Genomic DNA, 22,573 nt, shown 5'->3' with positions numbered 1-22,573 from the left:
AGGCATTTATTCTTGTTCTTCTGCTTCCAGGATTTCAGCGCTTTTCTTAAATAAAAGGAAATTCTGAAAGATATTCTGCTAAGAAAAAAAGAAAAAATGATAAAACACTAGAAGGATGAGATAGGTGTCTTATCTGCTCTACATTTACTCCTTTTCCATTAACTACGACTTTTTTCCAAGTCACACAGTAATTAAAATTGTCAATGTAGAATACAGATTTTCATATTTTCTTTCAGTTTTTAGACTTCTTATTATTGTACACTCATCAGATCTAAACAAAGAGAAAAATTAACACATCTTTCATAAAAACACTACCTAAACTCAGAAAACTAGGGCTGAACAAGTTTCTGCTGCTTAAGGAGGTAGCTCCAAATAGTTAAATAATCCCAAATAGATACTTAATCGAGTATAATGCAATTCCTGAACAAAATAAGGATGAAAAATCTCAATGAAATAAGTAGGATGGAGTAGGAAAGTTTTTTGTTCTGGGAGCTTGCTCATCATGACTAAAAAAGGTGAGCAGTGTGACAGCCTTGTAGGTTAGCAAAATTAATACTCTTTCTTTCTTAAACTTTCTTTTTCACATTTCAGGTGCCTTAAGTCAAATTTTAGCCTTACATGCATCACTGAGCTCAACAGGAGACCTCCTTATGCTTCCAAGGGCAAAATTTGTCCTATACTACTTTTGAGAACTTCTTAATATATGACTTTACTCATATTTACTTCACTTTCTTGAAAACAAACTTTTTAATTTACTTTTGAAGATGCGTCTTTTTTCTAACATTAATCATTCATAGCTTATTGGGATCCCCTAAAATTATATTCTTATCAGTTTTATCAAAAGATCTACAATTAACAGCTTTTATTTAGTAACAATAGTGAAAATAAAAAAAAAAAACTTCCATATGTCTTCTAAATGATTAAGGTTGTCTTTTTTTAAACCTCAATTCCTTACTGAAGAATATATTCATATGCAAAACTTAACTTGCTTCCAGTTCTTGAATGATCACTCATGTTACTATTTTGAAAGGACCATTTAATAAAGGATATAAATATGTCTTTTTGATCATACGAACCAAGCTGTTTCCAGATGGAAAAGCTTAGAAATTCTTTTCTTTGAACTGAAAATGACATTCAAAGACATTTTTAAGGAGGAAAGTGTAATAAATACCAAACGTACATGTTTCTAAACAGTGATGTCTGTGCTCTCTGGGATAATTGTATAACAGAATATATATTTAAAATGTAACTAATATTTCTGTATTTTATGCCTTGACACATAAAATTGATACAGGGAATTTTAGTAAAGCAAACAAAATTAACCACTTACTCTGTTTATGACAAAGATGCAGCATACTAATTTAAGATACCATTTTCTGTTAGTAGGTTATGAAGTTTAACATTAAATAATTTAATTTTGAGGAAAGTATGCTGATACAATTGCACAACAAAATGTTCTCATTTTTTGCCCAGAACTCCTTTTTGAAAAAAACTATAAATACATACAATGATAACAGATTATTTTTAATACATTTCTAAAACCTTTAATTTACTTTATCATTTTGTTTAACTGGATGTCTCACTTTTAATCATGTAAATAAGAATAAATTGTGGTGATTTTGTCAAAAGTGGTGGTTAAGTCTCTGTTCATCACTGAATATATCACCTTCTAGGCAAATGTAATGAACAAGTTTATTGAGGTCAGGACAGGCACTGAAGTTTGAGTTTGTAGCACCAAGATACTTTTGGTAGAATGAATCTTGTTATTTAGCCTTTAACAGTAGCTCAACCTAAAGCAGTTTAGCTTAAAAAATATCTGTGCCATTTTCGGACTGTTCCATATGTGATATGCTTGGTGAGTTCTAGGTTAGATGTTCATCACCATTGTAAGATAATAGCAAGGAAAAAAGCCCTATCCTATATTTTTATAAGATATACTTCATCTTGCAGCAAATAGTGTTCTATTATGCTACATGAAAGACACAGTGGGATTTTGGTAAATAATTATAACTGTAGACAAAATACTTTTCAATTTCTATTATTTTCATAGCCTTCTATTTAAAAGCAGAAAAAGACAATCTCCAAGACAGTTTCTTCCTTGCAAAAGTGTATATTCTCTGTGCATTCTCAGATACTTTGATACAAAGACTATTCAGGGAAATAATACAAATATTTTCATAAGCAGACCATCTCATTCGTATTTGGCTAACTGTAGGATACTGAGGCTTTTTTAATTCTTCAAAAAAGAGGGAGTGAGAAGTCTTTAACCAGCTCATTAAACATTTTGTAAGCATCAAATGCTGCAAGTTGCACTGTCTTGCATAATGCGAAAGAACACATTTGGCTAAAAGGCTGCCTGGATATAAAAAAAGTACTTTCATTGAAACACTGCTGGTGCCAACAGAAGAATGTGATTCCCATTGCCATATACTCAGTTGTTGTGGACATTACTTTGCAGGAAACTGTAAGATATCACTAACAACATTAAATTAGGATAATGGGATTAGAAAACATAACTATGTTTGACTACAGAACAATTTCTGGAATATTTTACCATATCCTTCATAGGGATCAAACAGATAGGCAAATGCACTGAGCTGCAGGAGAAGCCCTGACATGATTTATTTTACCAGGAGAGAAGTGTTGTGTTCTGAAGAAAGAGCTAACAAAGCAACTGTAGGAACGGTAACTAAGTTACTACAGTCCACATTCAATATTTGCTAGGAATTAGCTCTCCCATTATACCTACCTTCCATGAAAAGTTTCTAAAAGCCACCTCCTTTGTGGGGAAAAAATCATCACAATGTGCAATGCATTTGATGAGGATGGGAAAGGGCAAATATTAAAGTAAGACATTTGTTAAACTTGGCAATAGAAAAATAGAGTGTTTCCCTAGAACTTATTCAACATTTGAGAAGAAGTATCTGTTTCAATTGTTTTGATTTTTTTCCCAAATACTATCAAATACTCTATCAAAAATCAGACAAATATTGTACTAGACATGTACAGTAACACTGCTTTTAATTTTTCTCAATTAGAAATATATTTACACAGGAGCTCATGGTTGACTTGTTTCTGATCCCATGGAAGTCAGTATAAACCTCACCATTGTTAAATCAACAGCAATAATTAGAAAGTCTACCATTAATTAATATGTTACTATTACATAGCAAGACTTCAAGACATGAATCTTGACTCTGCTGAGATAAGAATCTTCTGTATAACAGCCCAGTACCTCATCAGGATTAGGAACAAGCTTCTCTTCCTTCCTGTTTTCTTCCTTTTCTTTTTTCCTCTTTCTCTTACTTTTTCTCAGCACGCTTAACTATTCCACTGTCAAGGCAGAACACTTCGTCAAGTAAAGGATCTGAATGATCAAACACAGTGAAAACCACGTAGATTTCCTCTTAGGAATGAACATATTTCTGAGACATGCAAATGGTGAAACATATTTTCTAAAATCATGTTTTCACAGAAACATCACTCTCTACAGCAAGTATTAATGATATATGATCGCATTACTTATTACTTTCATAATAATATTTTATTGAAAAATAACTCATGTAAATTGTGTAACCTAGTCTGTACCATTTAAAAATGTCACTTCTGTATGTTTTATAAAAGTACAAACCATTTAATTGTTCTTTTGATCAAAGAAAACATGAGCAGTCTGTGAGGCAAGATGAATCCTGCAGTGTCTAATTCAGTAGGTATCACCTATTCTACTTTTGTAGACAGAGCAGAATGAAAACCAATAGCAACCAAATAAACAACAATTTCAGAGTATGGTGGGCATATAACCATTAGACATAAAGCCAGTCAACTAACACTGAATGTCAAACAAGTTGTTTTTGCATTACAATAAAAATTAATTACATTTGTATGAAAATCCTGTTTGTATAACTCCTAAGTAAAGACAGGAATCAAAATAACTGGGTCAGAATGACAGAAAATCTACTTAAGGATAACTGTTTTTCATATGAAATATTTACCAAAGGGCAATATGTGATTATTAAATTAGCAGGCAAATATTAAACCAATTAATGCATTATTAGAAATTAATGATTTATAAACTAAAGTGTTGTAAAAAGAAACTCTTCTTTGGAAAAGTTTGCAGTGGAAGGCGATTGGCACATTGACGATATTAATTGTGTGTCTCATGAGCAGAAATTCACAACTCTGCTTTGCTCAGCAGATGCTTTAATTACAAGCTCAGGGCAGGCAGATGTTTTTGTGCAGTCAGGGAGAAAAATCCCCCACACTGTCACAGAATCACAGAAGTAAGGCTGGAACTGATCTGGAGACTGACACACTCGATCCTTCTGCACTGAAGCATGGTTAGATAGACTCAGACTATCCCTGACAGATGTTTGCTTTTAAAAGCTTCTATTAAAGGAGAGGTTTCACAATTTCCCTAGGGAAGTTATTTCCTCCTGCTTAATTATCCTTTTTTTCCAACAAAGTTTTCCCTGGTACTGTAATGTAAATCATCTTTCCTACACATCAAACCAATTTTGTCTTATCCTAAGCCTTGTGGAGCCAGAAGTAAACATTTGCATATGAGAAGACTTGTCTGGCCCTTCTTTCTCATTTAAAGTATTCTGAACAGCTCAAGCTTTCTGAACCTGCAGGCAGTTTTGAGTGCTAAACAGCTGCTTGCAACACCACTACCATGTCCACTTGGAGCACCAAAGGAAAATATTTATACTGCTAACAAGTCTCACCAATGTCCAGATACAATGTGATGTGGAAAGTGTGAAACACTTTCAGAAGAAAAGTAAGAACACCTAAACATAAGCAGTACATTCATCTTATGTGTCCATCCATCTTATTTGTCCATCTCTTTCTTTAAAGCAACATGCAAGCAATATTTCACCCAGGTTGTTAAAAGCATGAAAAAGATTGCATTAATACTGCCAGTGAATTAATCTAACACTCCTGCTAAATATAACTATGAGATCTGCATCTCATAATAAAATTAACTACACTAGAAACATACTTTTCAGTATGATTTTTTTAGATTAGTCCAGCTGTTTCACATTCTGCATGCACATTTGACTTTTCTCTTTTCAATACAGTACTTTGCCTCAGCCTTTAAAACACTACTCTGATATACAAAGATAACCATCAATTTGAAAACTGCACTTTGAAGTGCTTGCATCTTTATCTGCACCTTCTTGTAATTGTTAAAAAGAAGGTAATTGAAGGGAGGCCAACATACAAGTAACTGACAAAACCCCTGAAGTGAATCAAGTTGAGAAAAGATACCTATAGTAATTCACTTGAAAATCCTTCCTGCTTTGACTGCCTGCAACTAGTAACCACCCTGGTGAAAATCAGCTAGTTGTACCACACTTTCCTAGTTAGCTACCAAAACGTGACACAAAACTATTACAGAAAGTCCTACGGAAGTCAGAATATGTAATATCCACTGTTTCTACCATATCCACCCTGTCAGTGTTCTGGTCCAAGAAGAAAATCGGATTGGTTCAATTTGATTTGATCTTGACAAATCCATGATGGCTGTCTTTAGTGTCCTTTTATCACCCAGATGCTAATAAATTTATTTATAATTTCTCTGGGTAACTTTTTCTGTATCCCAGTCAGGCTGATTTGTCTTTATTTCCCAAGCAACATCCTTTTCTTTTTTGAAGTCCCTATGTTTGCACTTTTCCAGTCCCTTGGGACTTCTCCCACCTTCTCTTAGTTCAAGAGGACAATTGCTAATGTTCAGAGACTTCTCAGGCTACTTCCTTAAATACTCTGTGGTGAAGTAAGGAACTGACCTTACTGCATTTATTCATTTAATCAATCAGTTAATCCAACTCACATAAATGTTCCCTCACCTGCCTTTCGCTCTTCCAGTTTTTCTTCTGTTTCTCTTGTTAGCTATACTGGTTGTTATTAAGCAGTAGAACTGTATTTTCTTTTGCCTTCCTCTAATTTCTTATGTGAGCATTTTTAATTTATGTCTTTTGCTAGTTTTCCTTTGTATTTTTTTTAGACTTCCTAGTTATCCTCGTAGTTATGCTAGCCTTAATTTTTATGTTCAATTGTATGTTCTTTGTGTCTACTTTAACATGACTCCTTTGATTTAATTTTCAAATTCTAAATGAGGCCTTAATGCTTCCCTTTTCTTCTGCTGTGCCTTCTCCTGTAACCACCTTTTCTCTAGCACTTTCCATGCCAAGTGCTCTCACAGGTCACAGTTTTAGCAAGTGAATATTATACTAACAAGTACTTGGAAGAGAACACTTTTGTGCAGTAGTTGCAAGCAAAAAGGTGCTGTCCCAGTTTAAATTCCCAAGACAATATCAAACAAATTTTAAGTGAATTGTCCCAAGCCTATTACATTTCTTAGAAAGCATTCTGTAACAATTATTTCTCTGCAATTGCCTTTTAGCCTTCACATGCTTCATCTGATCTCCCTTATCTTCGCAATGCATATTACATCTAAGTCACCTCCACTGAGATAAGAAACTGGCCTCCACAATTTAATGAATTTCTTCATGTCTACCAGTAAATATCCAAGTAATAAGGTGCCCCTCCTTCATTAAAACAGGACATGTTCTTTGGATGCTTCCTGCAGTTTCTCCAAACTCTCATTCACCACTCTAATTCAGTGAACTGAAGTCAGTGAAGCAGCCCTGGTCCTTTCCTTCTGTTGTCTTAACACTGACTCTATTCTTCCTCATGTTTAGGTAAGCAGATCATCTCACTTCTCTGACAACTTTAGTTTTCTAGCCAGCATTAAAGAATGGGTTTAAAGACTATTACACAGTATATTCATAAAGATTATAATCCAGAAGAGTGATTCAAACCCATTCACCAGTCATCCTAGCTCAGTGACCAGTTGAAGGATTGAACTGATCCAGCCTCCAAGAAGCTTACTTTTGTGGAATAAAAAACCAAGTAGACTACAAGGCCTAGGAATGAGCAAGGCCAGATGCCAAGGAACCCCAAACCAAAAGGCAATTAAATTTCTCTAAATCTCACCAACATAAACCATTTTTTAGTATTTAACAAGTTCAGCTTTCACCTCAGTTTAGTTATTTCACGGCATATTTAACTATTCAGTTGGAATATTCAATTTTTCAATACAAAAGAATTCTCTGTATGAGCTGGCAATCTGATTCACTCCCATTTCCTTCCCTACTGCTTACAAACCCCTCTCCCTTCCCTTCTATCCTTCCACACAGTGAGCTCTCTAAATAGGTCACACAGTTAATTAATTTTCATTCGTTGTACAAGAAGTGTCATCTATTCAGATCTCATCTACTAACTGTATCACTGCATTTCACTTCAGATGACTTTAAGCAAGGATCACCAGAAGCATTTTATTTTTTTCAGGCTGAGTTCAGTATCCTGATTGTAGCTTGGAAAGAAGTTAAAAGTATTTCTCACATTATGAGTAGTAGTATGTTTATCTGGAAGACACATTTAATCCTACCAAGTGGTAAGAGGCTCAATAAAGTCAAGTATTTTTACATGCTCTGATAAATGCCATTATATGTATGTTAAATGAATACTATTAATATGGATGATTAAAAAAATTAAGAATGTATCTGTTCATTCTTCATCATCAAGAGATGAATTTGCATTTAGATTGTTGCATTTTGGAAAGCAGTTTGTATTGAGCTAGAAAAACTCCAAACCGAAACGAAATAAAATAAAACAACAACTTTGACCTTAAGATAGAGAAACGCTCAATAGCCTTTCGATTCTTTGCGAGTTTCCAAAATAGCACTGGACTATTGTCCTGGTTTTGTTGAAAACAAGACCAGTTCTTTTTCAGTGATTTTTCCTTTCAGCTAAGTTCTTCTAAGTAACATCACTTTTCTGAATTTAGCTACATGTTTTTCAGACACTGTGCTTTGAAGCTGATAAGGGCAACCAATGGAATGCAGAAGAAGCCCCATGTTTAGATTTATTGCTATAACATTCAAGAATTCTGATAAAATTCCACATGTTCCATCGTGAGAGGAGTGTATTTGCAAGGAAGAGTGGACAGAACAGGTGACTAAAACTGACCGAGTATTCCATCCCATACACATCATACACCCTATAAAAGAGGGAGGTCATGAGGGTCTCGCTCTCTTTGACCATGATCAGCATCTGAAGAGGACCCTGCTTGCCATGCCTGCAGTCCAAGACCTGAGACCCTGCATCCCTGAATCTAGTTCCAATTTGCTGTGAAGTCCCACCCAGGACTTCTGGGTGCCTGCCCTGCAGCTGCTGAAGCCACACCAGCTCCACCCACCATAGGAGGGGTTAAACACTGCTACCTGGAGGCTCAAGATTGGGTTTTGTATATATTGTAGTACTATCTCTGTTTATTATTAGCATTAGTAGAGCATTTTAAAACCTTTCAACTTGAAGTCTCTCTCCGTTTTTATTTCCTATCACCTTCCCTTAATGAGGACCTTTTCCTATGTGGAGAGGGTAGAGGGTGAGGGGGATTAACAGAGAGCGTCTGTGAAGGTTTATTGTCGCGTTGCAATTAAACCTTGACAGATTTAATTGGTGGCTCATACGGGGATCGAGAAACCATATGGGGAAAGAGATAAGAGAAACCGTGACAGGTATTGAAATTTCAATGATAAAAATCTATGAAGAGAAACAGGGCCTACTCTTCTGAAAAACAATGAGATAGTACCATCAAGTTCCACTTGTATTTTTATCAGAACATGAGCAATCCTGATTCTAGCTTCTTCTTCATAAAAAGACAACAAAAACAACACAAACTTGAAAGAATACCACCAGTGAATCTGTAGTAAAGGGTTCAACATAAAATGCAGACAAGGTGGATCATTTCAGCAAAAAACCTTAGCAGTAAGTAGTAAATTTTCTAATGCGAGGTATTAAAGTATCAGAGAGCTGCAGATTTCAATAGGCTTTAAAGAGTTATTTCCCCAATGGAAAGTGAACAATTTTCAGATCATGGAAGATATTTTGAAACTAAGACATAAGTGCCTTTTCAAGCTTTTTTTGGTTGATTGGTTGGTTTGTGATTGTTATATAATCTTTCTGTATATTAGGATCTTCCTTTATATCGAGAAGAATGAACCCGTCATGCTATGTGGTCCCTGCAACTGATATTGAGGAATATTTTACTTAAAAATCAGGAAGAATTTTGCTCAGAATTAGCTTTAAAAAGGTTCTAAGATAAACTTATTTGGATTATTCAATACAGCAAATTATATTGGTGTAAATAAGAAATAAAAATAGATGATTAAAGGGTGACTAACAGGCCAGTAGGAGCAGTTAGCATTCCCATGTGATGACTTCCATTATAGCACAGTTTTGTTTCCTTGTCTGAAATATATTCACTTCAGAAAGCTCTAAAAGCTGCAAAGTTCCCAGTAGTTTGTGTAATGAGTCACTTCCTGTCTCATTCAACTACTTTTCCAACCAGCTGCAATTTCACCTGAAATGTTTTCGGTCATCAATGGACAGGGACCTTATTAAAATCTTAATATTCAATTTCATAAAAAAACCCTCCACAGTGTTTCCAGTTCCTGTTATGAATGCACATTAACGCTAATTAGACAAAGTTACTTATCTGAAACTGTGGTCAACAGATGGTTTGATATCTACCACAGGAAGTAGATATCCCTCCACAAAACCTAGTATACTATGGTTGCTAAGTTATAATCAGGATACGTTCTTAGAAGCAAAAGTGAGGCTGCACTATCTCCAAATTAAAAAAAGAAATAAAAAATAGCATATATATAAGCTTTTTAATATTCATTAAATGAAAAGGACCCAAACCTTCACATGCTATGAACCATCACTCAGATACAACCTTAAAGAGAAAACACTGTCAACCACACTGGACAAGTTAAAAGAAATATTATTGTCCTTGAGCATTTTCTTTTCTCCTGCTCTGAGTTCTCCAGAATGTACTAATGACTGGCATGAAGAAGCCCTTCCAGTCTGTACAGTTTGAGTGCAAATTTTAATGGAAGCACTCAGTCAACCAGTGAAGTACACCAAAAAGTAGGAAACGATATCGAGTATCAGAAAGGCTTTTGGTTTGATCTTCTATTTTTCTTGTTGTGATGAAACAGTATAAAAACCCCTCAGATTTACTAGTACTTAACACAAGATTATGTTAATGAGAACACCATAAATCAGAGTAAAAATCTTTTAAAGTAACAGTTTCTGAACTACAACTCACATCTAGTACTTTCTTTTAGTCAATTGTACATATATTACAGACATCGAACAAAGGAAAAACAAAGAAGTTTGTTGTTCTGAATTTTAAATGTGTTCCTTGGCAGACAAAGAAAGATGTCTATTTGACAACCAAAATGACTGAGAACAGTAGTGATAGCTCAGTTATTACTAGGGGATTTCTAATTTGTTCTCTTCATAAAAGTTTAATGCTTGACTTTAGTTTTATGGTTTCTAAATTCACAAGGAGACAGACATAATTTCAAAATTGATTTACATTTACATTTCTGAGAATAGAAATGAATCTGTTTATCTTTCCTTCTTTAGTATAAATGGGCTTTCTATAGATCTTCAAAGTTAAGTGAAGAGTATTTTAAATATTTTAAGAACTCTGCTTAATACGGCTGACAAAATTTGGCATTTTGCTAAGTAAAACCCTGTTGTAATGATTAATTGCTTCCCTTAAACAAAATTAGCACAACCCAAAAAACTTTGTGATATGTAAACTAACAAATCCATATAAGAAACAAACTAATTTTAAACAGAACAGTAAGAGAGAACTTCACAATGGTCTTCCTTTTTAAGAAACTTTCATTGAGCTTGATGGTTCTCTAAAACCTTAGGATAAAGACCCAATCAGTATATTCCAAGCAACGGTAATTCTAAGTTCACACACATACATAATCAGCATTTGTTTTCACACAGTTTATCGCGAACTTAGCAGTATTTTATATATATATATATATATAAATGTACTCTTTGTGTATAGATACAAATATTAGAAAGAAAAAATATTGTGTTTGAGTGTTAAAGAATAAATCACAAACTTATTTTAATTTTAAATGAGAAAGACTTCCTCCTTACACTTTCCTCTTAGTCGAGAGGGGGCTAAACATTTTTTGCTGCTACTTAGAGAAAAATCAGAAGAGACACCTCCAGATGCAAAATGGAAGTTTCTTATTACATGTGATTTCTAAAGAGAACAAAGTGTCTCTGATTATTTAAATTAACTTTTCACTAAAGGCGAACATTGTGACTAAATGCTTTCTAGTACTTCTCCATTCTGATTTGCTGTGTGAGATGAACAGCATTATGATCGTGATGCTGAACAGTGGAAACCATAATTTGTTAAGAATTTTGAAGTAAAAAGAAAGTGATTCAAAAAATGCTACTCATTTCTGAAGCAGTTCTTTGGAAGACGTTGATTTCAAAACAAGCTTCCTCTGTAAATCAGTCAAATTCCTTGTTCAATTCCTAGAGTGAACAAAAGAAATCCCAGAATAACCAACAAAACATTATGGTACTCAATCTAAAATGAAAATGTCTTCTTGTCTCGACAGCAGTAGATAAGTGTACCTGGACCACCAGTAGTCCTGCAAAATGCCCAGTGATGCAGCAGATAGGGCATCCAGTCCTCCAGCATCTATTATCTTCCAGGTGTATCTGCAAGAGCTCTTCTATAATCACCATGGCTTCCTCAGTGTTAGCATCACCCAGTTGCTCAAACAAGTAAGATAATTCTGACATGTCAGTCATTTCTTTCTTGTTCAGAACACTTGCAATAAAGAGTAACAGAAGAATAATGAAGAGTTAATATATGGCATAAATCTAGTTACTGTTCCAAATTTGAACCTGAATCCTCTTCCCAAAATATTTTTTTAATCACCTCGTTAAGTCAGAAAGGACAGATATAGAAGCAGTGATAAAAAAAATTACTTAAACAAAAAAACCCCCAGACACATGCACAAATAAAACATGTGCTGGTGTGCCTGATATCTCTCTCCTCTCAGTATTAAAGTTTAACTTATGAGTCTTATCAAGAAAAATAATTTTCTAAGCTTTAGTGGTTTTGGTTTTTTACCCAATGTCCTCACACTCTCCTTTCATCTTTAAGGAATCAGCATTGTTCCACAACTGTAAAAAATAAGAATATAATCTCAAAGCTGTATCTCCTAAAAATTCTTGAAGTTAAAATATGGCTAACTAATCCTCAGCTGGAATTAGAGTCGCATTCTCCAAAGCATTCCATTAAAAAAACTATCCCTCTGAAGGATGAAATAGAGCCGATATTAACTCCTGTTCAATTCAGGTATAATTACCTTGATATTGTACTTAATATATTTTTTTGTGAAGAAATTGTAATTAAAAGGTAGTTATTCCAAAGGGTTGCCATTCTTCTACTGCCTCTCTCACCTTCCAGTTACACCAAGATTGCATAGTCAGAATTAACACATTTACATCAAAGTAAAATTCCTTTTATTGAGAGGATAAACTAGTGCTGGATCCTTCTGGATATGTTATGTTTATGCTGCAGGTTGATCCCAGCATTTGTTTATACCACAGTATCTCCTGAAGTACAATGGACTTTGTTTCTATTTTGGTGGATAGAAAGCAGATGTGAAAAGATAAAATGGCTTAAATATTGCAATCCATTTGCTGTACACACTAGGGTACCTCACTGCACCCAGAAACTTTAATGCACAGTATATATACAGCATCTTTAATCTTTGTGTTATCTTTTCACATATAACTACCCTTCCAATCATCCTCGAGCAGAGATAGGATTCAGATGTTATTTTTTCTAAGTATTTTCGTATTGTATGATCTCTTGAATGTATTTGGCTATATCTATATATATAGAGATATATATAGATATGTGTATGTATATATATATATATATATATTTTTTTTTTTTCCCTGAGTGGGGGTGGATGTTTCCAAAACATTAAGAAAATCACTAGTTTCAGTAAAAGTATAACATAGTTTGCTTAATGAAAGAATAAATCAGTCCTTAGGGCTAACAGACTTCTTTAACTTAATTCTGTCAAATAGTTCTGCTGTGGAACAACAGAAGTATTTTCTACAGTTCCACAAACTCTTTCATTACACAACTGGTAGCACAAAATCTAGAGCAAAATAGCTAACTCTGTTTCTCACCAGACTTTTCTGATGTAGCTTTATTATGACTGATCTCAGCCTCCTGTCATTTCTTTTCTTCTTGCTTGCAACAGAATATGTGTATAAAGAGCATGGAAGTATTTCCCTCTAGACCTCTAGGATTTTACAAAAATTTTCTGTTCAAAGCTAGGAATGTGGCATAGCATTCAATCAATCCTTTCAAAGCTATGCAATTTCCTTAGTACGTGGAAAGATTTCGCTTGTAAGTGGAAAGAAATTGAATTGCCTTATTTCCTTATTTTAGCATGAAAAATTAACTCTATATAAAGCAGGAATTTAATTTCCAATTTAGTATTGCTTCTCATATATATATTTTTTTTTTAAGAAAATAGACATTTTAGAAAGGAAATCTGCTTCATTATGTAAATATGTTAAAAACAAGTGATGGTTTCCCAGATGTTGCAAGACACAGTTCAGTTGTTTCAGTGCTAAACCATTCAGTGCATCACATTACAAAGTGTGCAAAGAAGGTCATGAGTAGCTAACCTTGTCAAAGGTAAGATTGCTGATGATATGCAGTATGATGATAATATGTGTCCAGGAGCAAGAACTGGTCATCTTTGGGAGGTTTAGAGATTAGTACATGTAGTTATTTTCCCAGTTATATTCTTCTCTTCCCTGCATTCCAGCTAATTACTGCAATCTTTCCATTTGTTGAATGGACAGGATAGTACTTATTTTGTAAAGTATTTTGAAACATTACAAGTGCTAAATGTTGAATGATGACTCTAGACTTTTCTCTAGTGGGGAAAAACCAAAACTGTAGTGATTTAATCTATTTTGTTGAAACACAGGATATATAGGTGTTCTACAGAAAGAATAAACCCAGTAGCTAAGCAGCATCAAAATCCTGCATTCTCATTGCTTTGACTATACCTTTCCTGTCTGAAATACACTATAATGTCTAAAGATATGTCCTCCACCTTCTCCAGCTTTTCTCACGTTCATAAAGAAACAGGTACATACAGGAATAAGAAGTCCAAGAGCAACATTCCAGAAAGCATTATTTCAAGATTTACAAAGTTCATACGAAGTGCATCTGGCTACAGAAGTCATCACACTGAGCAGAATCCACTTGTAATTTGTTGCTTGAGAACTCTCATCATGTCATCTTGAATGAGTTCATAGATTTCTTGTCTCCAATCTAATAAACATTATATAAATCTGTAGTATAATGTACTGACATCACCTTCATCCTGAGAGCTTGTGAAAGTTATTACCAACCTGTTTCATATTGTCCGAAGTTTCGCCAAATTGCTCAACTGAATCCAGTGTGTTGAATCTATCATCTTAAACAATCATAAGAGACAGAAGCCAAGCAACAAGTATTTCTTGTGTATGTGTGTAGGGAAAGTAATAATCAGAAATCCCCTAGGTATTTTGGACAAGGGAGAAAATTAAACCAAAAAATAATCCTAAGATTATAGATGCAAGGAATTAATTTGTGGTGAAAATATTAGAAGTGACAAATAAGAAGATTAAAAGGTTCAGTAGAAATTGAGATTTGATTCTGGCCAAAATTCCTTCCTTGACCTCTAACACAAAGAAGCTAAAATGTTTTGATTTTAGAATCGCTATTTTCTACAAACAGTGGAATTTTTGTTTTCTACTTCTCTAAACAACACTCGATCCATGAAATCCCTTGATCGGAAAAGATTGATGTAATCTATAATTCAAAATGTAAAGAAACATCCCTTTTCAAGTAGAAACTATTACTATCAGCATGTTGTGGCACAGTCATTATATGATGTCATTGTTAAAAAAAAATAAGTTGTGTATATTAATGTTCCTCAGCGTTCATAAGTGAACAGAAGACTATTTTTAAAAAGTTACATTAAAATGCTGATGTATTTCACTATCCAAATGTACAGACCAGAGGGACACTATGTATTTGTTCTATTGATTTCTGAGTTTATCTATGCATTACAAATAGTAATACTCTTCTATGGAAGCTCCTAAACATTTGGCCACCTGTGGACATATGTCTTCTTTTAAGAATTTGCCTATATACCTTACCACTGATCCAGGAGAAGACATTGAAAAGGAACACTTTATCCACTACAAGACTGTCACATTTTTATTCTTTTATGTGGAGACCTCATTAAAAATTATTCATGTTATCACAATACATCTGAATCAAAGAAGAAATAGTAAAATCAGTAGAAATTTTACGGAACAGAATTATTCTCTTTTACTTCCTTCTAGTGAGATCTTGGTTTAGCACATGAACAGTGTGTGATATCCTCTATGTGCTCTGACTTCTATAATATCAGAAATCACTTTGAAGTAAATAATAACAAAAATTAATTATTTAGACTCTTCTTAAAAATCTATGTTTATATTTATTGAAATAAAATTGTATTTTTTCAACAATATTTAAACTGGAAAACAATTTTAATCCCTTTAATGACTGAACAGCTTCATATGAGAAGACTGATGAGTACCAGGTTGAGAATTATTCTTAATATATAACTGTAGGAGTTGCAAATAATTTGGCTGCTTTGTTTTCTTCATACATTTTTGGTTTTCATAGCCCAAATATTTATGTTAAGGAGTCGGAAAGGGAAGGAGGGAGATGAGAAAACAAAAAATTAATTTGTGGGTAATACAACCACTATCAGCTTCCTTCCTATTTGGAAAACGAGCAAATAACAAACATGCTGATTTCTCCTACTCCTGCCTTGTATTCTAAAGGCTGGACAGTTTTCTAAAAATTACCATCTTTTTCTTAAATTTTTCTTTCCCAAATCTCTCTTCTGCCTGCTTTCATCATTTGCTTGTGTCCCCAAGTCCCAAGGTTCATCATTAGTTCAAAGATCCCACTTAAATCTGTTTTCTCACAGTACGGCAAATGTTATCCAGTTCTAATAAGTCCCTGGAGTGCTACTATTTTTTTTCAAGTTATGTCTGTAGCAACTTATATAGATGAATTCAGTTGTACTAACCTTTTGATTAATACTCTGTGCTTATAAGTTGTTCTAATTATTATTATCTCCATAACTGATCTTAATTTATCTCTATAGCATTGTATGAACCGTAGATTGGCATAAACCCACGGCATTATATATTTCATACAAAGTTTTGTATGTTTTTAGCCTATTTAAATATATTAATTTGATAATTAAAATCAGTTACTGAAATTGATTTTGAGTTTATACATAGTGCACTGCATCAAACTTTTGACTGAAATTAGAATACTTCCTCCAGAAATACATACTTTCTAGATTTAAGATTCTACTTAGTGGAAGATTCACTTTGTGATTTTTTTACCAACACCAGAGAAAATCCCTTTAATACTAGTTCTAATTTTACATGACAACCATTGAGTGTTAGTCGCTTGATCTTCTTATGCTTTTTTCTTCAGACTGAAGAGCTATCACCAAAAAAAAAAAAAATATTTTCCTCATATTTGTGTTAATATGGCATAATTAAATTGTCTTCCAAACTTACCTTGGAGAGATGGATTAGGGTGGAAAAATTAAACTCCCCTGTACATCAGAATTTCTGATTCTCAGATCATTCTGATGGCTTTTGTTTCCCCTTCCAAATAATTTCTAATTTGTGAACTTCCTTTCTGTATTGCAGGTATTATGTTCCAGCAAATGTCTTATAGACTTGTCTATCCATCTTGGCAGAATAGACTATTCACCTAATTTGACTTAGTATTTCCTTCTCTATAGTTTCAAGGTTGACTTTACATTCTCAAAACAGTATTGTAATAGCAATATCTATAATCAGGACAGCTAAGACATTTTCCAAATCAGTATGCAAGAGAAGAGAAAGTCTCCCTCCCTGTAAGTGTGGCTTTTATTACATCTGTCTGTTTACGCAACTATAATTACAGCAGCAAACAAGTGTGCATGGTAAATTGAGAGCTGACCTTCAAACATGACTCAATAGTTGTACTTTTTATGCAAGCTTCCAAAATCTTTCCTTAGGCAAGACATAAAACTATCTAAAAATATATATTAGTTTAAAATTTGTAATATTGTTAAAGTTCAAAAATGTATGTGAGGAAAAGGGGAATAAGAAAAAAAAAAAAAAGAAAGGCATGTTCTCACATGTATGTGTCATGTTTTGAAGAGTAAATAAAAAAAAAATAAAATACATATGCAGATATGTGGCTTGATTTTTTTCTTTGTTTTCCTAGTACTAAAAGAAATATCTCTGGAATATATCCTGCTCCATACATTTTGCTAGACTTTTCTTTTGACAGCTGTTCTGGGTAATTCACCATTCTTTCACATACATTTTGCTTTTCCAATGAGTTTCACAGTAGACCAGCTGTCAGAGAAAGAGGTTCACAAACACAACAAGATTACAAGAATTTTCTTCTGTGCTTGATTTGGAGGCCTGGTTTTTTTTCTTCAAAGTTATCTTTGTATCTTATTGGATGGAATAGACTTGAAAGACTATTTGATAGCAGCTAAATGTACCCTTATTTTTTAATAAGAATGTATTGTAAAGACTAGAAAAGAATTAAATAAAAAATAAGTTTTCCAGTTTTAAACACTTTGGATAATTAAAAATTAGGGAGAACAATTATTTCTTTCGCTTTTCCTCATTTCATCGTTTTTTGAAACTTCCATTTTTGGATTATTTTCATCCATTCATTAAGTAACGCATACTGGCAGGAGATTCCCACAAAGGACAAAACAACTACAATAAACTATTCAACAAGTGGGAAAAAAAAAAAAAAAAAAAAAAAAAAAAAAAGAGTCTTAGAAAAATACCTTTTCCTTATTCAAAAAAACAATGGAAAATCATAGTTTCCTTAAAAAAAACAACAACAAACAACAAAAAACCCACAAAATCCCCTTTCTCTACTTTTTAATCACTTTTTAGTCCTGGTTCAAGGTACTACTTTATTTAATAACTTACCTAAAAAGGGGGAATACAAGAGTAAGAATAGAAACTAAATAGCAGTGTAATTTATTCTTCCGTTCTGCCTTCTGACGTATTCATTAACCCACCAAACTCGGCAGCTGAAGAGTAACACTCTTCATCTTCCTCTTCTCTCCTCTCCTCTTCGCCACTGAAAAAAGGACATAGTACCCAAAGTGGACTTTGGGGTTCACAGACCTAATTTATTTTCTTTTCCAGACTTATCTACAAACAGAATATTTTTTTTTTTTTTCCTTCTATAACCAGGCTATCTGATAACCTATAACCTGACTGTAACAAATAATATAGTGTTCCCATAAAAATTACCTGATCTTTTAGTGGCAAATACAAATCAAACTTGTATTTCCTAAAACCAGATTTCCTTTTACTCACTTTGCACTGTGGTATCTAAAACACATTTGGCATAATTATTCCTCTTAATTATTCTGTTTAATTGACACACTTATTCATCAGATAGATATGAGAAACAAAAATCATTTTTTACTTTATGGCATTGTTTCAAATCCCTGCTTTCTATGCATGTAATGTAAATCTTTCTCATTTAATCTCTTTGAAGCAAGCCCTAAAGAAGTATTGTATCTTAATGTTACTCCTCATTAATAATTATTTTATAAACCGCTGCTTCATTCTAGAAGAATTAGTTGAATTCACTCTGTAATGACAGTGATGCAAACAATAAGATCTCACTTTCAGCAAAATCAAATGTATCTCTTCAGAACACACTCTGTAACTCTTCATCCTGATTAATGTGTTTCTGTTTGATATAGCTTTTTTCCCTTTAAACAATCCTCCACCTTCCATATCTTCAAACACAAGACCCTCAGAATGTCAAGTTCCTCAGGATATGGGGTTCATCAGAATTATATTTACTTCTTAGGGGAGAAAAAAAGAACTGCTAAACAGTAAACATTTACTGAGTTTTTTCACCCTCTCATAAATATGAAACAAGAAATTAAACAAGGATGAACATACAATTAGTTTGATGCAGGTAACATTTTTTGTCACATAAAATTACGCTCTGTTTTTGTAGAAGTAAAGTTTGATTTCAGATGGATGAAGTGCAGCAGAAAGAACTCAACAAGGGAGCAAGACATAAATTACTCCACTTTAATTTGGCTAATGGAAGTCAGAGTAAAATCTGTTATTTATTGGCTGTTATTCAAACTTACTAAATGAAATAGCTGTCACTATTTTTCTATGCCTTCACTGCAATGTAATAAAGTTCTTATAGATCTCGGGATCCAGAGGAAGGATCTCAGAGGTACCCCTATAACAATGGCGAGGAATGTATTATACAAACAAGTTATTCATATAAACACTTTCCTCCCTCTTTGCTCACTTCTATGTAAATGCATTACAGACATTCTTCCCTTCCATATTCAGGATTTTATAGACTTTATATATGCATAATTTATACACCTTTATGCACATATATGAAATATCTACATATCCATTAAAAGAAAAAAAAGCAAATTGGAAACAAGTTTCTCCATAAATAATGCATGCACAGATATGCTTAATTACACATCAGCTGAATACAAAGCAGCTCTCACCCAAATTAATACTTGTCCTTCTGAAATCAATGTTAAGTCAATGAGTGAACATCTGTCTTGAACATGGAGTCATTTAAAGATGCATACACCTAAGAAGTTATCATTAGAAGTGTACTTCTAAAAGCATGTCCAGCAACAGCATCACAGTGACCTTATCTCTTAATTTAAACATTAAAATTAAGAATTATGAGATATTCTGACATACTTCTTCGAGCAGCTTCACAGTCCTTTCATTCTGATAATGTTATTATCTATGACACCTATAAAGATTATACCAAAGATAAGAGAAATAGAACTAATTGTTTCTGTGATAATGAATGACTTGCTTAAGCTACACCAAAACTTCCTTATTTCTTTTAGAGGCAACAAGTGTTGTTGGTGTTGGTTTTGTGTGAGTTTTTTTCCTTCCCTTCCCTTCCCTTCCCTTCCCTTCCCTTCCCTTCCCTTCCCTTCCCTTCCCTTCCCTTCCCTTCCCTTCCCTTCCCTTCCCTTCCCTTCCCTGAGAGACCTACACTGCCAAAGAAAGAAGAAATAAGCAAACAGGATGTTTGTGACCACTGTAAATACTAATCTTTGTTCTGAAGCAGTATTCAATCTTAGCTTCTTTTTCTGTCTCACTTCAATCTTACATGTATAATCTAGAAAATAAACTTCTGTAGACAAGGGTTGGAAGCTAGTTTCAGTTTGGGGCCATGGCCAATCCCCCTCCCTACCTGCTTTGTTTCCCCAGGTGCCCCTCCGTAATAGGTTTGAGGCCCTGGATCTTGAAGAGGAGGTAGGTGAGGATGTGGTGCAAGGTCCACCTAGGGGTCACATAGAAAGAGGCAGTTGACCCCATGCCTCAAGACTGCCTCAAATAAGAAAGAAAGAACGGTAATGGTAGTAGGCAATTCCCTTCTGAGAGGGACGGAGGGTCCAATCTGCAGAGCTGACCCTCATTGTAGGGAACTGTGCAGTCTACCTGGAGCCCGCATCAGGGACTTCACCAGGATGCTCCCCAACCTGGTGCACCCAATGGACTACTACCCACTGCTGATCTTCCAGACAGATGGGGAGGAAGCTGCATGCCTCAGTCTGACAGGAATGAAGAAAGATTTCAAGGCCTTGGGACGGATGGTAAAAGAGTCTGGGGCTCAAGCGATTTTCTCTTCATTCCTTCCAGTTTTGGGTGATGATACGGGAAGAAATAGAAAAATTCAGTCTGTAAACAACTGACTACAGGACTGGTACTGCAGGCAGGACTTTGTATACTTTGATAATGACTGGTTTTACAAGACACCAGTCCAAACAGTGATACGTGGGAAAGGTTTATCTTGCAGGGGCAAAAGGATGCTGGGACAGGAATTAGCAGGGCTCATTTGGAGAGCTTTAAACTAGACTCGAAGGGGGATGGGGTTGTAGCTGGGCTTGCATCAGTAGGGCATCACTCTAGAGTTCATGAAGGCTGGGAGGCCTCCCATACCCCTAGGGTGAAATCAGTGTGCTCAGCTCGCTCTCTGAAACCCCTGTACACCAATGTGTGCAACATGGGGAATAAGCAGAAGGAGTTAGAAACCTGTGTTAGGGCAGGAGATTATGACCTAGTGGCAATTATGGAGACATGGTGGGACAGCACACATGTCTGGAATGTGGTCATGGATGGTTATGTCCTTTTCAGGAAAGACAGGCCAGCCAGGCATGGTGGGGGAGTTGCTCTTTATGTGGGAGAGCAACTACAATGTACTGAGTATTGTCCAGGCATGGATGAGGAGCAAGTTGAGAGTCTATGGGTAAAAGTTAAGGGGCAGGCTGGCAAGGGTGATACTATTGTGAGTGTCTATTATAGGCCACCTGATCAGGGTGAGGAAGTTGATGAGGCCTTCTACAGACAGCTGAGAGCAGCCTCACAATCACAGGCCCTGATTGTGGTGGGGGATTTTTTTAACTTCCCTGATGTTTTTTGGAAGGACTACTCAGCTGGCCAGCCACAGTCTAGGAGGCTCCTCCAGTGCCTTGACGATAACTTTCTGATGGAGGAGCTGACTAGGAGAGGTGCACTGCTGGACCTCATCCTCAGTAACAAGAAGGGTCTGGTTGAAGTGGTAAAGGTTGAGGGCTGCCTTGGTTGCAGTGGTCATGAGATGGTGTTCAGGATCTCATATGGCAGAAGCAGAATAGGAAGCAGAATTGCAACCCTGGATTTCAGCAGGGTAAACTTTGGCCTTTTCAGGCAATTGCTAGGGGAAATCCCATGGGCAAGGCTGCTTGAAGGTAAAGGGGCCCAAGATGGTTAGTGTTCAGGTACTGTTTCTACCGGGCACAAGATCAGAGCATCCCGACACCTAGGAAGTCAAGGAAGGGAGTCAGGAGACCTGCGTGGTTAAACAGGGAACTGCTGGGTACGCTCAAGTGGAAGAGGAGAGTTTATAGATCATGGAAGGAGGGACTGGCCACTTGGGGAGAATATAAGGCTGTTGTCAGAGGGTGTAGGGAGGCAACTAGGAAAGTTAAGGCCTCCTTAGAATTAAACCTGGTGAGAGGGATCGAGGACAACAGGAAGAGCTTTTTCCAATATGTGGCAGATAAAACTAACACCAGAGACAATGTAGGCCCACTGATGAATGAGGTGGGTGCACTGGTGACAGAAGATACAGGGAAGGCAGAGTTACTGAATGCCTTCTTTGTCTCTGTCTGCTCTGCTGGAGGCTGTCCTGAGGAGCCCCGTACTGCTGAGGCCCCAGAGGAAGGCAGGACAATGGAGGAGTTTGCCTCGGATGATGACAGCTGGGTTAGGGAGCAATTAGGTAATATGGACATCCATAAATTCATGGATCCGGATGGGATGCACCCATGGGTGCTGAGGGAGCTGACTGAGGTCATTGCTGGACTGCTCTCCATCATCTTTGCCAAGTCTTGGGAAATGGGAGAGGTGCCTGAGGACTGGAAGAAAACAAATGTCACTCCAGTCTTCAAAAAGGGAAAGAAGGAGGACCCAGGTAACT

The sequence above is a fragment of the Patagioenas fasciata genome, chromosome 4 (assembly GCF_037038585.1).
Source record: "Patagioenas fasciata isolate bPatFas1 chromosome 4, bPatFas1.hap1, whole genome shotgun sequence".
NCBI lineage: Eukaryota > Metazoa > Chordata > Aves > Columbiformes > Columbidae > Patagioenas > Patagioenas fasciata.
This window is presented reverse-complemented; position numbering follows the sequence as displayed.